This window comes from Anguilla rostrata, chromosome 10 (assembly GCF_018555375.3).
Source record: "Anguilla rostrata isolate EN2019 chromosome 10, ASM1855537v3, whole genome shotgun sequence".
NCBI lineage: Eukaryota > Metazoa > Chordata > Actinopteri > Anguilliformes > Anguillidae > Anguilla > Anguilla rostrata.
This window is the reverse complement of record NC_057942.1, coordinates 24,134,362-24,150,292: the sequence shown is the minus strand read 5'-3', so window position 1 is coordinate 24,150,292 and position 15,931 is coordinate 24,134,362. Positions and strand designations below refer to the sequence as shown.

The 15,931-nt window shown below is 40.0% G+C and overlaps 1 protein-coding gene across 11 annotated transcripts in view; it reads right to left on the bottom strand.

The window, feature by feature from the left end:
- LOC135233742 (formin-binding protein 1-like) overlaps positions 1-15,931 on the bottom strand; it is a 179,583-nt gene that overhangs the window by 10,390 nt on the left and 153,262 nt on the right. The window lies entirely within an intron of this gene.

Here is a 15,931-nt window from a genome sequence, read left to right as displayed (position 1 = left end):
ATTTTGCATATATGCCACACAAGAAGTGCTTGATCGGTATGGATGATGTCTAAGCACAGATAGGTCACAGATTTGTATGTCCTGTTGCGACCCACCTGTGTGGGACATTCACCAGGTAACCAAGCTGCAGACGACGCACGCACACACACACACACACACACACACACACACACATACAAAACATACATGGCAGAGGCAGATGAGAGAAGGCATGTTTCCTGCAAAGGGAGAGACAGCCCTACCAAACACACACATAGCCACCAAAGGGTGTTTTAAGAAATGAGTAAATACATTGAGGGCTGAATTTCTCCATTAAACAACAGTACCACAAAGGACAGCAGTGTAATCATGAAAAGTCCTGGATAGCAGGCTTCTGCTTAAATTGTATGAGATGGTTATTCATTTATAATTAAATCAAACATAGAATGCATAAGTGGAGCTTGGGGGATGCAGGGGGTGTGGCTAAAAAAATCCTGCATAGGATTTAATGTACTAAAGCCAATACGGAGACAAAATTCTGAAACAGCCATGGCTCAGAATGGACAGAAGTTCTCAGAACTGATCAACTGACTCCATTGATATAGCTGCTAGTGATAGGAAGTTTGATTCTTTTTCCTGACTGGTTTGCGAAAGATTTGTTCAGTGAAAAGAATTAATCTTTCAAGTTGTTCAATTGATTCTGTAATCTCCACTTCCCCAAGTGCATAGGAACCCCCTTATCGGTGAACAAAGATTTGAAAATGTTGTGATTCCTGTTCAGAGTTCCCTTTACTGTTCTCGAAGTAATTTGTTCAGATATGTCTTATTCATTCAGCTGTTCTCTGGTGTGATAGATATTAACTTGGCCCAAAACCAAAAGTGCTAAACCATTGCAATGCATGTCTGAAGGAAAATATGACTAGATAATGTGCCCGATTAGAAGAACTCAAAAGAGTTATTATTTTCGAGCCCCGAAAGAGTTGTGATTATTGTTCATTTTGTTCAGTAGCCTAGGGTAATCCCATTCGTTCACTTGAGTGAAATACGAGTTTAAGCAGTCAGCAGCTAATGGGTTTACTTTTGGTTTTACAATGTTATGTCCTGCAGCATCGTGTCCATTTAAATGCTTTTGCACAATGTGATAAATTATCATGTTTAAAAACATGTTGATTGGACGCTGAGTGCAGAGTAGGCAGAGTAAAAAAAGTGATCAATTCAAACAAATCGTTTGCGAACTACATATCACTAATAGCTAGTGAGGTGGATTTCTAATGGTAGGCCAATTGAATGGATAGTATTATTTTATCATTAGACTCAATATTAATCATGAAATAGGTAACCATAACAAGTTTGCTATGCGTATTTGCTAACTGGCTGGCTAAGGAAATAACCTATAGTAAATGTAAGCAGATCGCTTCTTTGCTAGCTTTTAAAGTTTAGCCTACTGGTTGTACAATCTTGTTTCATGCAATGCATAGCTACCAGCGTAGTCATATCACATCATAAACATGCATTACATTACAGGGCTCAACATTAACAGTAGCCACGGTCTACCATTGCATTGCAATTGAGCAGTTTTGGCTACATTTCTTTGCTAACTGGTTGCCAGGTCAGACCAACATTAGCAGTTTCAATTACTTTTTAGTATTTTACTAATTTGCAAATATTAGCTAGCCAGATACATCCGTTTGTAGTAGGCTAGTATAGCCACTAATTGAGAGCAATGGTTAGAAGTAAATGTAGGGGATAACAGGTGTTCTGACATTTCATCCTACCAATTAAGTTGTCCTACCAGGGGGTATTGTGCACATCACAATTCCGTCATTTTTCTTGTGTTCAGCGGCACACCCATAAATGTATGCTGCCCGGTTTTTTAACCGAAGGTTTTTAATTGCATGTTTTTCATCATTAGTGTGGTTTTTCATAAGCTTTTATTCCATTTGTCATGTTAATTCAAGCTCTGTTCAACTAGATTATACAAATGTTATCAGTATTGTTATTGTTATCCAAATCACCAAACATTGATTGAAGTCAGCTAACACACCAATAGGTTTAAGCAAGTCCTTTAAGGCATATTTAATTAGTGATGTTCATGCACGAATTGGCCACTTTATCAGGTAAAGATACAGTACCATATAAGTGTGCCTATACTGCCATACGGCAAATAAGTAAAGTTAGTTTTGAGTCATGATCTGTTTTAAGTCTACCATTGCATGCAGACATTAGGTGATGATGGCGTGTAACATCATAGGCTACTCTCTACAAGCCATGTCAGGCTGTTGGCCTTATTCATGTATACCTGTTTCAAACAATAAGGCAGCACAATCTTGCTGTTTTTGGATCTTTTATGTACTTTATGGAGTCAGGTTGTTTGAATTGATAATTCATATTAAACACCAATGGTATGATTTTGAGATTTTCTGCAAATTATGCCATTGAAATATGCTGCCTATTGTTTTAAGGACAATGTGCCACTATTTACAATATTTGTCTGAAAGATAAATGGTAGTTTTTATGTTGGAACTGGGAAGCATTCTCTTGTGGTCAAGAGAGTTGAGATTAGAGGAAAGAAATAGCCTTTGGCTTTTTTGCTACAAAGTCGCTGGGAAACCGACGCCAAAACATTTTTGAGACTGTTGATGGATGTATTAATCAAAATAATTATGTAACTAGCCTAGAATCATTTTCTGATAAGGTACAAAGGCCTACCATACTTTTTTGGCTACTAAAGTATTTTCTGATGGGGTAGTAAAGATCGATAGACATGACTATAAAATTGTGCTACTGTAACAGTAGGAAATTTTCACTTTGAAAAGGTAATGCAATAAAAAGCTGTGAAATTCCACTACAAAGGGTATACACTTGTCTGCTACACTTTACATTTGAGGTGATCACAAACTGTTTAGCCTACAATTTAATCAAATGTAGGTTAAATGTTGTCCGGTGTTTCAGTTGTAAAGTAGGTTATGTGTGGAACAGATGTGGTACAATTTTAACAAAGAAAAATAACTGCATAATTCACTAATTTCTGCAATATTTTCCAGGACAAAACACTCTTGGATCAAAGAGTATACTCTCCATGGATGTGTAAGGACTGGGCGCCATTTTAGTGAAATGACGTCACATCACAGGATCACATGAACTGGGTACTTCCTGTTGCTGCCTGTAAAATGTGCGTTTCCTGTCTATCCTCATCCCTTCTGCTCTTCGCTGCTCAATTGAAGAGATGTGCACAAGGCACTCTCTAAGGACATAGGCCTAAAGAAAGCTAAGGCTTCCCTGTAAAGGAACACATGGAGAGATGCACTGGGGTTGCTCTCTCGGGTTAAAGCCATGGCGTTTATAACTCAAAGTGAATGTGTTAGCTATAATGCAAGTAAGCGAAGGAAACTGATCGATCAATGGATCAATTCCTTTACCAACTTTACACTTGCTATCATTGTGAAAGAAGTTGAACGCGTGTCATCCATGTACTTTCCTGCCACAGAAAGCAAAAATAAATTCCAGCTCCAGGACAAAGAGAACAAAGACGAGGACCGGCCTTTCTAAAGTGCAACTGATTCACAGCAGGTGCCTAAGTCGCGTTTCCTTGGACAAGCCTGCACCATACGGAACCATCTGCACTCAAGCAGTATGACTGGCAAACATCCAAGCATCAACTAGCTTAGGAAATCTCTGTTCTTTGTCTTTAAGGAACTGTGTCATTGATTGTATATAATGTTGTGTTTAGATTACATTGTGTCTCTTGTTAATTAGCTACAGCCGCCTAGCCTGCATAGCTAATGTAAATACTCTTACTAGCATTAACTAACAGTCCGCCGTCGTTTTAACCAAGATCTGTGCATGTGATCTCTCATGCACTAACATACTCATTCGATATATGGTCTCGTATATTTAGAATTCAAAGGTACTCCAAAATTAGCTAGACGTAGCCTTTTATCCATGCCATTCCCCTGAATTCCAGGCCAGCTTTTAGCAGCACATGATTCATAAGTTCACATGAACAGAGGAGCTTTTGTTTCCTGCCCCACGTGTGCTGGTGAACACACACATGACTAGACATATGCAAAACAGTCTAGTGCCGCTTTCATTTCATTTTCTATTTAGCCTATAATTACTTTAATTTACAACCCCAATTCCGAAAATGTTCGGACGGTAAATGAAACGCAAATACAAACAGAAAGCAGTAATTTGCAAATTTACTTTGTATTCAAACAAAAACAGTATAAAGACAAAGTATTTCATGTTTTACCTAATCAACTTAATTGTTTTTTGAAGATTACGTTTATTATGAAATTTATGCCTGAAACACGTTCCAAAAAAGTTTGGGCAGGGGCAATTTAGAACTAATAACGATGTGACAAGTTTAAATCACGGTGATGTGATACAGGTGATGTTAAACAGGTGAGGCAATCGTGTTATAGTATATAAGGAGCCTCCAAGAAAGACCTAGTCCTTCATGAGCAAGAATGGGTTGAGGCTCGCCAATTTTCTAACAGATGCGTCAGCGAATAATCCAGCACTTTGAGAACAACGTTCCCCAAAGACAAATCGATAGGATTTTGGGCATTGCACCCTCTACACTGCACAGTATAATTAAAAGATTCAAGGAATCCAGTCAAATCTCAGTGCGTAAAGGGCAAGGCCGACAATCACTTCTGAATATGCATGACCTCCGATGCCTCAGATGTCACTGTCTTAAAAGTCGTCGTGTCTGTAATGGATATCATGACATGGGCTTGGGAATACTTCGATAAACCTTTGTCAGTCAACACCATTTTCTGCTACATCTGCAGATGCAAGTTAAGGCTTTATTATGCAAAGCAGAAGCCATACATCAACACCGTCCAGAAGCGCTGCCGACTTCTCTGGGCTCGGTCTCATCTGAGATGTACAGTAGCACAGTGAAAGCGTGTTTTGTGGTCCGACGAGTCAACAGTTCAAATAGTTTTTGGACAAAACAGCCATTGTGTCCTCCGGGCCAAAGAGGAAAAGGACCATCCAAGCTGTTATCAGCGTCAGATCCAGCAATCTGTCATGGTATGAGGGTGTGTCAGTGGCAGTGCCCATGGCACATCTGTGAGGGCACCACTAATGCAGAAAGATATGTACAAATTGTGGAGCAACATATGCTGCCATCTAGACTCTTCTCCCGGGACGTCCCTGCATTTCCCAGCAGGACAACGCCAAACCACATTCTTCCCGGATTACAAGTGCTTGGCTGCGTAAGCAGAGAGTGTGGGTGCAAGATTGGCCTGCCTGCAGTCCTCACCTGTCTCCGATTGAGAATGTGTGGCACATTATGAAGAGCAAAATATGGCAATGAAGGCCCCGTACAATTTCGCAGCTGAAGACCTGCATAATGGAAGAATGGGGGAAAATTCCGCATGCTTTTTAACCAATTAGTGTCTTCAGTGCCCAAACGCTTAATTAGTGTTCTTAAAAGAAATGGCAATGCTACACGGTGGTAAACTCTTGACTGTCCCAACTTTTTTGGAGTGTGCTGCAGTCATCAGATTTGAAATGCGTGTATACTTTCAAAAAACAATTAAATTCACAAGGTAAAACATCAAATAATGTTCTGTTGTAGTGTTTTCAATATATTACAGGGTGAATAGAATTTACATTATCACTCTTTTTTGTTTTATTAGCATTTTCCATACTGTCCCAACTTTTTTGTAATTGGGGTTGTAGATTAAATGTTAATTATTAAATTCTATTTCATAAAACCTTGTCGTCGGTCTGATAATTATTTGGATAAATACTTGACCTCAAAGAACTTACGCAAGTTATATCATTGGTTATTGATTTAATATTTAATATTGAAATTCATAATCACGATTTAATTAATTTTATGAGACTGATTAATTAAAAGACTGATTATACTTTTACACCATTTCATCACATGAGGTAATATATTTCAACTTTGTGCATTCTGTGGTGCTTACTTGTGAGGATTGTTAAAACGGACAGGTTTTAATAATTTATCCTCACTGTTCTACAATTCGTAGAGGTGTTTTTTCCTACAGATGCTTAAACCAGCAATCAACCTAGGAAGGTCATTTATTTTAGTTTATTTTAGGGATGGGTATCAATCAATTTTTATAGATACTAATATCAATACTGACAGTGCTTATTGATACTGGTATTGATATCAATGCTCTTATTTATACTATTCTCCATAATTTGGTGCAAGAAAAGAATCATGATGTGAAAAGACTTAAAGACTTGTTTTTTTGCCAGAACATTACTATACTTCTTGAGCTTCTCAAAAGCTGACAAATGTGTCCCTGGAAGGGGGTGATAATTGGGGTCCAGGGCTATGGTCATCTCCCTACAATGGAAAAAATATTAACAACCAGATGTAATACAAAATCAGTTCTCTGGTTATCAGGACAAGGCTGGATTTGTTCATACTAAGTTCAAACTTAGCCTAGTTCAGTGTTATCCCTGCATAGAGGAGCCACTGCTGAATTTCTTCTGCCAGAATTTTTCAAGCTATGCTTTGAGGCAAATGGGTCATTTGGCTCAGAATATCTTTGTTGAAACAAACAAGTGAAACTGTGGCCTGTGTTATCATGTAAAACATTTTTTCCTAGACAATACTATCAGTAGAACATCTTTTGCCATACTGTTCATATACAAGCATAAAATTTGTGTAAATGGTTGCACTGATTTACTTTCACTTTTAAGTCAGGTTGTAATCTGCAACATCTGAGACACTAGCATGAACATCGGTGAATCAGCTGAGGTACGAATCAGCTGTAGTGAAGTTCCAAGAATCAGCCATGTGTGCGCGCACGCCGTGTGTGTGTGTGCACTTTGCTATGGAATACCAAGTAGGTAACAATTACACCTTAAACGCATTTTACTTCCAAAAATGTGCATTATTACAAGCATCTTATGCCACTTGAAACACTTTCTCCTAACAGTCAAATTAGCTCCACCTGGTGATTTTCAGGGCCAGTAATGGTGTAATTGCTTCACCCAGTCAATGATGATCAAAGTCAGACTTGACCAGACCAGTTCACTACATTGCTACAATTCTCAGTACAGCTGTTCATACCACACCTTGCTGGCAGCCTTCACATCTGCCATCACATTGGCTAAGACTTCATTTTTCCAGTCTAAGATCATGTGTCTCTAACCCACGCAAACTGTTTTCCACCTTCTCTTCCCTCTTCATTCTCCCTCCACTGCCCTCTCCCTCTTCCCTTTCTGCAGATGACTTTCTGGCCTTCTTTGAGGGGAAGGTGGCTAGTATCCGGAACTCCTTCACTCATCCAGTGATGCCCCCTACTCCCCAGGACAAACCCATGACTACACTGACCTCTTTCAAGAGCCTGGAGGACTCGGATGTACTCATGACCACTCATTATGCAACCACCTGTCCACTAGACCCCACCCCATCTACAGCCCTCCAGTCTATATCCAGCGAGATCCTTCCTTACCTATCCTCTATCATTAATGCCTCCCTTGCCTCTGGCTATGTTCCCTCTGACTTTAATATGGCTCGTGTTACCCCAGTCCTTAAGAAACCTACCTTAGACCCCTCTGATGTTAGAATCAGAATCACTTTTATTCACCAAATGTATCATACAGACACACAGGAATTTGTCTTGGCAGATCAGCATGAGACAAAGTATAACTGAACAGGAAAAGACAGAAACAAGAAATGGCGGGACAAACGCACCATATTAATAAATAGGTGAAATAGGTGCCAACCTTTTTTTATAAAAATTAAAAACAGAATCAGAATAAAATAATATAAGTGTCTGATTTGAGTCCAATTAAAATGAAGTACCAAGCGTAAGGGGGGGGGGTCAGTTCCTGCTGATGTTCTGGGACTTATTGAGAAGAGAAATAGCCCTTGGGAAAAAACTGTTCAGGTAGCGTGTGGTTCTTGTTCTGATAGCACAGAACCGCCTACCTGAGGGGAGTTTTCTGAACAGGTGATTTCCTGGGTGGAAGTGGTCAATGGCGATCTTTCCTGCTTGCTTCCTGGCCCTGGCGTTGTACAGCTTATTGAGTGTCAGCTGCTGTTGTCCTGTCAGTTTCTCTGCTGTGCGCATGATACGGTGCAGTCTACCTTTTGCAAGGGCGGAGACTGAGCCAAACCACACAGTGATGGATGAAGAGAGAACACTTTCAATGGTGGCTCTGTATAATTTAGACAGGATTGGGCGGGAGACGTTGAGTTTCAGTAGCTGCCTGAGAAAGAACATCCCACTGTGAACCCTTTTGATGAAGGAGGAGGTGTTCGTCTCCCATTTGAGAACTATCTGTCTATCACTTTTGCCTTTTCTGTCCAAAACTCTTGAACAAGCAGTGCTTAAACAACTATCCTCTTTTCTCCATCAGAACAACCCGCTTGACCCTCACCAGTCTGGCTTTTGACCCGTGCAACCGAGACTTCCCTCCTGGCTTTGACGAAGGCACTTGCCACTACAAGAGCCTCATCCCTCTCCTCTATCCTGATCCTCCCAGACCTGTCTGCAGCATTCGACACGGTCAACCACAAACTACTCATCTCCACTTTGGCTGAGATGGGCATTTCTGGGACTGCCCTCTCTTGGTTTGCTTCTTATCTTGCAGATAGCTCCTACCAGGTCACCTGGATAGGGTTTGTCTCTGCACCTCACCTGCTTGTTATAGGAGCCCCACAGGGATCTGTACTGGAGCCTCTGCTGTTCTCTGCATACACTAAATCTCTTGGTTCAGTAATTAGTAAACATAGCTTCTCTTATCACTGTTATGCAGATCATATACAACAACTTCTCTTCCTCTGCCTTACAGATCAATGAAAGAATATCTTCCTGCCTGACTGACATCTCAACTTGGATGGCCAGGCGTTGCCTGAAGCTCAACATCAACAAGACTTATCTGCTGTTCATCCCCTACAAGACCTCCCTACTACAGGAGCTCTCAATCACTGTTGATAGCACCACAGTGGCTGCCTCTCACTCTGCAAAAAGCCTGGGGGTGGTCCTGGATGACCAGCTGGACCTCAAAGAGAACAACAAGGCAAAATCATGGTCCTGCAGATTCCTCCTGTACAACATCAGGACTGACTACATGCTCCACCCAGCTACTTGTCCAGGCTATGGTGACCTCCCGTCTTGATTACTGAAACTCCCTCCTTGCAAGCCTGCCAGCTTGTGCCATGCAGCCACTGCCTGACTTGTCTTCACCCCTCCTAAGTTCTCTCACATCACTCCCCTGCTGAGGGCACTCCACTAGTTGCTGCCAGGATCAGGTTCAAAGTCCTGACCCTCGCCTACACTGCAGCCAGCAGCCCTTGCCTTCTTATAGGACACGATTCAATCCTACACACCAGCTCGACCACTCCGCAGGGCAACTTACACCCCGTGCCATCCGAGTAAATGGCTCTCACTCCTCTCTATCACAGAGCTTCTCCACCCTAGCTCACCAGTAGTAGAACAAACTCCCTGTTTACATGTTTTTCGTGGCCTACCTATATCAGTGAAAATCTAGAAAATCACTAGACTGTACATTATTTTCTGGTTCCCGTCTAATTCCTGTTCCATCCAAACAGTTGTATCAATTGATGTCACATGTCACCATGTAGCCTAAAGTTAAAGTTGAGTCAAATATATTTACGAAGATCTGGTCAAAGTTTAACAAACAATGTGCAACGCTGAACTGGCAACTACACTGCACGAAATTGTTCGCGAAGAAATATCTGAAGCGTTTGACACAAAGTTGCAACCTGTGAATGAGCTAATTGCAAGTCTAAAATCAAAAGTGGAGAAATGTGAGGGGAGTTTGGTAACTCTTGAATCTTTTGCTAACGAATCAGCCAAAAGGCTCTCACAACTCAAAATCGATCAGGCTACTCCACGGAATGAGAATAAAACCTTGCGATTAAAATTTGATCAGCTCGTGAACCACTCCCGTAAATGTAACATCCGAGTTCTGGGTCTGGAGAACAACATTGAGGCGGATAACCCAACTAACTTTATTAAAACTTTCTCTGTGAGCTGCTTGGGAAGGTGAAATTGGGGCCCATACCACCAGCAGTTACTGCTCACTGTACTGGCCCACCACACAAGACCTCTCGCTGTATGATTGTGCGACTATAAAGCTCTGAGCTGAAAATGACAATTATTCGTTTAGCAGCAAGACATGCGCCTTTGATGTACAGGGGCAAAAGAATCCAGACTTGAATGCAGATACCAGGAAACAGAGAGACGAGTTCAAGGAGCTGAGATTGAACCTGCGAAAATTGAGCATAAGAAATGGATTTATCAACCCGGCCAAGCTGATCCTGACGTTTCAGGACAAGACACTCACCTTTCCCTCTTTAGAAGAAGCCCCGGAATTCTATGGGAAAAATATCAAATCCAACCTGGACGAAGAAACTGAGTGATCACAGGAGTGATATATTCCATGGAGTGAATAATTTGATGGTGTAGCCTAATGATGAACACTACATGTGGACTTATAAACCTTAGAATGGACTAATAGCTCCTTAAATGTTTATTAATGGCAATTCTTTGGAGCGAACTTGGAAGGATCAAGCAATTGTCTAAGGCAAGGTTGTGTTTTCATTTTATTTCATTCTCTTCGTTAACTATGTTATGTTATGTTAATAATTTGTGTTCATGTATTATTTTTCTCCTTTTTCATAATGTAGTATATTTATCTATTTTGTTTACTTATTCTTATTGTTCTTCTATCCTATTTCTACACATCTTGTTAATTTTTTGACCTTGAATTAACATAAGTATAAATGTATATTTGAATAAGTCCAATATGAAAAGTATAGGATCTGTCAGGAGTGGTTATCTTATCGCCGCTATGCTTCAACCCTGCAAGGATAAAGTAGGGTGTTGGGGACGGGGGGGATGGGGGGGAGGGCAAGTGGGAGGGAGGGAGGGTAACTGGTTGGGATGTAGGGAAGGTGTGTATGTGGGGAGGGGGATGGAGGTGGGGGGTAGCATAGGGTCTTCTCTTTTTTTTCTTTCTTTGTGTGCAAATATAAAGTCAGGACTCACTTTAAAGTTGTGAGTGTCTTCAATCTGTACTTTTACTGTTTGCAACCTTTGGTAAAAATAGATTGCTTTCTTGTAAACATTATGGGTCTAAAACCCTATGGCTAGTTTGAATATTTTTTGTTGCAACTTGAAGGGCCTTAACTGTCCTAATAAAAGAGCAGCCTGCTTAGACTTACTAGCGAGAAATAAGATTGATTTAGCTATGTTCCAGGAGACACATCTGCTTAGAAAGGATGTTAGTAGATTGGAAAACCACCACTATAAAGTGTGTGCTTCCTCTTCTGCTTTAAATAAAACAAAAGAGGTAATAATACTAACATGTAAAACACTTAAAATAACCATTATTGGTAAAGGGTGTGATGAAGATGGTAGAGTCGTGTTTATTAAGTGTATATATAATGGAAGGAAAGTGGCATTTTGTCAACATAAACTCCTCAAAAAAAGTTTGGAAATTTGTGTTTGGTCGATCATGTCTCTGTTGTTACTGTATTATTAGCATTGTATCTTACATCATTGGAAAGCCTGTTCATTTCCCTTTACAATGATTCCCCATTTGTAGGGATCATGCATTTGTGGGATGAGCAGCACAGCTGATTATGTGGGTAGAGTCCCAAGTGAAATGTGGCAAATTTCTCTGCCAATGTCAAACAGTGTATTCTTCTGTTGGTATTGACTCTATTGTTTTGAGTTATTTGGGGGATTGGATGATTGAACTCTCTATAAATATTATTACATTACATTACATTACAGGCATTTAGCAGACGCTCTTATCCAGAGCAACGTACAACAAGTGCATCAGTTCAAGGTGCAGAGGTGCAGAAAAACACACTAGAGTGAAGTAAAGATTGTAGTGCCAGAAGTGACCACATAGATCAGGACTCCAACCCTGTAGGGTAACCTGTTCAGCAAACAGACAAAAAAATCCTGCCAAATACAAAACTAACGTGATCGCATTAGCCTAACTAGGTACATTGAGCTAAACTAGAGGCTAGGGAGGGGTGGGGAGAGGTGCAGCCTGAAGAGATGAGTCTTTAGTCTGCGCTTGAAGGTAGTCAGATTCTCTGCTGTTCTGATCGCCACGGGAAGGTCATTCCACCAGCGAGGGGCCAGGAAGGACAGCAGACGCGAACGGGAAGTACAGACACGAAGAGGGGGAGGTGCCAAGGTGCCAAGTAACAAGAAACAAACAAGACATATTGGTAATTTTATGCTTTATTCATTGAACAAACAGTCAGGAGCAGTCAGGAGCCTCAGTAGCGGGTGGAAGAACCATACGCAGCCACAACAGCCTGGCACCTCTTCCTCATGCTGGTCACCAGCCTGGTCAAGCGTTGCTGTGGGATGGCATTCCATTCCTCAACCAGGATTTGTCGCAGGTCAGCCAACGTGGTTGCGTTGGTTTTTCCACCCGCTACTGAGGCTCCTGACTGTTTGCTCAATGAATAAAGTGTAAAATTACCAATATGTCTCGTCTGTTCCTTGTTACTGATTTATCCTCTGCAAAGAAGCGTTCTTTCCTACTACTTGGCAAATCCGCCATTATAATAGCAATCCACCAAGGTACAAGCTCACCTGGCTTTTAAAGGGAATGGGAGATGACACTCTGATTGGTTTATTTCATGTTATGCCCAAAACACACCTATGATTAATTAAGAGACTAAGTACAACCCCTTTGAACCACGCGCCTTACCTTGCGCTCAGATTATCCGCTGTTAAACTAGCAAAAGTGGATTTGGACACGCCCTAAATGCACTTGCGCCATGCGCTTTAGACCATGCGGTTAGATCGTTAGAATATAGCCCATTGTGTCAAGTCAAATTCCTTGTATGTATAAATGGACTTGACTATTACAATTACTCTGATTCTGATTAGTTCTTATTGCACATCGCAGCTTTCACCTTCTAATGGTCAGTGTTGGCTTGAACCCCGGAATCGCCGCTTGCGGCTATATTTATTCTTATTCTTCTTATTTCCTTACCACCTAAATTTCTGCACGCTGCTCCTCATACAGCTTTTAAGCTGGACAAGCCTTTCCAACTTCATAATATTCAGCTTGATTCAGAGTAGTGTGCTTGTTCAAAACTTTTTAAAAATAGTTTTCCAAATGTTTTTTGGGAAAAAATTACCACCGAGAATGAATGGGAAATGAAAAGTAAATTGCAACAATGGCAAATGTTGAACCATTAGTACATGTGATGCTATTCAAGCCAGTAGGATACATAGAAATAGCACGTGATGCTATTTCAGCCAATCGGACACACAGAAAGAAAGCCACCACGCGTATTCATAACAACCAAATTCCTTAAATAATGGCAATGTAACAATAGTATCACAACAGATAGGTATCATACATTTAAATTGCAATTAAATTGCAGATTGGCATGTCTTTGCTTGAAAACTGCATTCATCAACTGGTATAGTGAAGCCAGTCAGCTGTGTCACTTTAATCTAGCCTATTATATTACATTACAGGCATTTAGCAGACGCTCTTATACATACTGAAGCAATTTCGGTTAAGTACCTTGCTCAAGGGTACAACGGCAGTGTCCTACCCGGGAATCGAACCTGCGACCTTTCGGTTACAAGCCCAGTTCCTTACCCACTGTGCTACACTCCGTCCTATATAACTACGCTACCTTAATATTTACCGACTGAATAAATACCGCACCCCTAACCACAAAAATGTTTTGCTATATGTAATATGTTGCGCCTAAGATATCTGCTGAATAAAAACACTTTTTCTCAGCATATTTAACCATCTTTTAGCCATTCCATCATGTAGGTGTCTAGTGCATGTTCTGCCAGGTCGTGGGCAGCTGGTTCACTCTTGTGGTTAACTTTAGTATATTTCTGAATTAACAAAGTGTGAGGCAATATGCCTTCTAACTAACACTTCTGCTATTTTAATATTTGTTATTTTCAGCAAATGCAGTTACATGTATGGTGAAACAGAACTAGACTATCTAGAGTTGTATCAGCCATTAAAAAATACGCCTTCCATTCTATATCGATCAAAGGTTTGGGAATGTGTGGTCTAGGCTACACTTTATAGCTAGCCTAATTACCACTAAGTGAGTGTTCTTATCTTCTTATTATCATTATATAATATCAATAGTGATGATAATAGCATTGGAGTGAACTGACTTGACACAACTCACTTATTCTTGGGCTGTGGTAAATGGCAAGTGAAGTCCCTAATTAATATAGCAATATATTTACAGCATTTCAAGAGAAACCAGTTTTGGAATTGATTCCCAATTTCAATCCAAATGCCCAACACTACTAGAAATGTATTACAGATTACCAGCATATAAAAAAAAATTTTTTTACAATCAAATTTTCTTCACAGTTTTCAGCTACAATACATGACCAAAAGTATCTGGACACCCCAAGGTCTGGGGCTGTTTTCCATGGTTTGGATTAAGCCCCTTTGTTACAGTGAAGGCAAATCGTAATGATATGGCATACAATCACATTCCAGATGAATCTGTGCTGCCCCAACTGTTTGGGGAAGGTCCTTTCCTGTTTCAGCAATGACAATGTCGAAGAACTTGACTGGCCTGCATGGAGCCCTGACCTCAACTCCATCCAACATCTTTGGGATCAATGGAGTGGGGTTGTTATAGCAGAAAAGGGTGGACAAACTCCATACTAATGCCCATAATATTGGATGAGATGTTGGATGTCAGGTTTCGACATACTTTTGGCCATAGAGTGTATGTTAGAATTATAGTGAATGGATTATGTGGTGTAAATACTGATAGAAGGACTGTTTCACCAGGACCACATTCATATTTCAGTTCAGAAAGATTAGGAACTGGTACTAATACTGGTTGTGACAAATGTTTTATTTATATTTTTATTTAGGCTATGTTTACTTTGCATTTATTTTAAAGGCTGCAATATGTAAAGATCCAATACCTAAGTGTCACACAATTTTTTTATACCCAAATTCTAATTGTCTCAACATTGTATTGTGTGTATGAGAGCAAAAATTAATGTACATTTGAAATGGTGTGGATAAAATATTGCTCCACCGTTTGTAAATGCACTCCAAACTGTCTGTGTAAACCAATACAGTAATATGAGCCTATTGAAAAAGGATTGCAATTTCTCCCTGAAATTTAGGTAAAAACTTTTGACACTTGATTATGACAGAAGAGGTCGTGAAGAGGCACTGACCTGATTTGGAAAATGTTTACTGAAGCATTTAAAAAAAAAAATCCCAATCCAGACCTTCAGTATAATCCAATGAAGGCCAATTGGAAAAAGTAAAAAGTTGGATTGGACTGAATTTCTCATAGTCTTCATTCTAACCCATTTCTGTGAAATTTTACTGTAGTGTTTCAAAATAATTCTACTTCAAACTGCCTATGTAAACTAATACAGGTTTATTGAAAAAAGTGAAAATTTGGATTGTAACTTCTCCACAAAATTAAAAAGTACTGTAGCATTTTCAAATAATCTCACTCCAAAATTTATATGTAAACTGGTACAGGGCTATGGAAAAAAGTGGAATTTTGGATTGGACTTTTTCCCCAAATTTAAGAGGTCTAAAACTTTTGACACTTGTTTATGGCAGAAAGGGTTTGGGTTTACTGGATTATCCAATTTGTAAGCAGTTTTACTGTAGCATTTTTTAACCCCACTTCAATCATTCTATATAATCTGTTCTAATGTTTATAGGTACAATGAAAACCTTATATTGAGGACGGACATCAAGCACGCGACCGCAAGCACATGGCACTTAATCCAACCCTTTGTTGTTTCCCCGTGTGCAATACAACACCTCATATGAATGGTTCCTATGTGACATATTGGGACCCATAACTACATAATCCAATACAGACTGAAATACAAGTGAAAAAAGTTCAATCTTGCATTAGAATTTCTCACAAAATTTTAAAGGTCTCAAACTTGTGACACTTGTTCAT